The sequence below is a fragment of the Branchiostoma belcheri genome, unplaced genomic scaffold (genome assembly GCF_001625305.1).
Source record: "Branchiostoma belcheri isolate BF01 breed outbred unplaced genomic scaffold, Haploidv18h27 scaffold208, whole genome shotgun sequence".
Classification (NCBI taxonomy): Eukaryota; Metazoa; Chordata; class Leptocardii; order Amphioxiformes; family Branchiostomatidae; genus Branchiostoma; species Branchiostoma belcheri.
In genome coordinates, this window is record NW_017803580.1 from 29,101 (window position 1) to 31,077 (window position 1,977).

Consider the following 1,977-nt stretch of genomic DNA (forward strand, 5'->3'; position numbering starts at 1 on the left):
TTTGTTAAATGATGGATCATTGTCTTACACAGACATAGAAGTTAAAAAAAACGTCTTTAATAATACTAGTACCTTATTATGTTAGAGCCATGTGCAATACTTACTGGTTAATAATACAAAAAGGTTATCACGTATCTTTGCTGAAAACAAAGAAAATGCACTGGTAAATAATTGAGGACTTTTAAAATCTATACAGTATATGTATTGGGTAGGTAGTGTTTATGGCTACACGAACAGTTTTTTAACCGTCTAATCTCAAACAAAAGTGACCCTGTCACATGTCTCTGATATCTAAATTTTTTATTGCCAAAGCAATTCTCTGTAGCAACATAAAAACATCACTTCAGTAAAAAAAAACAGTTGGCAGAATATTCCGGTGCAGACCTTCATTAAACTGGCAAAGGCCGCCTTTGATCCATACACTTTCTCTTTGAAACTTATAAGGTCTAAGTTATTTGATGGGGTTTCTACATGGCTCTACACTTAAGATCTCTCCGCCGCCCTACTTCACTGTACACACCCCGGTCCTCCTCCAGGGAAAAAATAACTGCAGTAGAAGTAGCGGCTTATCCAATATGCTGATGCAGTTCTTTTTATAACTGAAAGAGGTCGCTTTTGATCCGTGCTCTTTTGCTTTTTACATCAAAAAAGATCGGGTAGAGTAGTATTAGTACCACAAGGCTAGACTTCGCGGCACTACAAACGAACTGAGGATGTTTTAATGAATACCAAAGGCACTTAATGGTATGTCACCTCCTAACATCTGTTCAAACAAGAACATTTGTACTCAAATAAGAGCCTCATTTGCATGGATTATATCTGTTGATCATATCATCCACCCAATGGCAGCTTCAGGTAAAAAAAGCCTATACTAGCACAACCTCAGAAAATATGCAAAGGAGGTCATAATTTCAAAACAAAAATATGTTTATTGCTGTTCACCTTCACTTAACTTCAAAACGGGGAATAATGGGATTCCCAGCAGTGCCCCCCCTCTCTCTCCCTCTCTCTCTCGATACATATTTTTATATCTATATATCTATCTATATATCTATATATCCCGTCCAGTGTAAACTATTGTCGGAAGTACGCCTTTCACGAGTAGAGGATGTTGTTATGTAGGTATGTGGGATCGATTTCGGCGTGTAGAAATGCATGTTTCTTCCGACTTTGAACAGTTTCTGACGGGCGGCATTGTATAGCGTATGTGATTCACTTTGTTAACATGCTACGTACACACCAAACGTAAAAAAAATCGAGTTTAGCCGGATATGTATCCACAAAAACCTGACATCGTCAAAGCGCCCAGTCAGGTTTTTCGCCACACGCAGTGTGGGAGAGGCGGCGCATGTGTTTTTCTAAACGTCCTACGTTTTTGGAGACGAGGATTTTCCAATTTTTACAATATTATAAGAACATTATAATATATTATGGAACAATAGATGTATTACGTTTAAGGGTAGAATGCTGTATTTTCATAATTGGATTAGCAAAAACATCTTGCATGTTAAGGATGTGATCAACTGTCAAGGTAATTTTATCTCTTTGAATGATTTGAAATGTATTGTAGGTAGCCATCCGCACTTAATGTTTCAGTACAATGCATTATTTAACGCGTTACCACCTTCTTGGAGGGGTATCCCCCATTCACCTACTGAGATACCAAAAACTCATTTGTTTGGAAAAGAAATCTGCTCACAGAGCAGCACTTTCTTTAGAAATATTTTGACCTTACAGGAAGTTGCCAAACCCACCGGGCAAGGCTTTTGGGAGAATCGGCTAACATTTTTTGACTTTCAAACGATTACTTGGAAAACTATTTACAAGTCCTTATTTTTCATAACTATAGAACCCAGAATCCAGAATATGCAATGGAAGATATTACATAACATATATCCTACCAGAGTTAAGTTATATAAATTAAGTCTTTCAGACAATGATAAATGTCAGTCATGCCATGCTGTTGATTATGTTGAA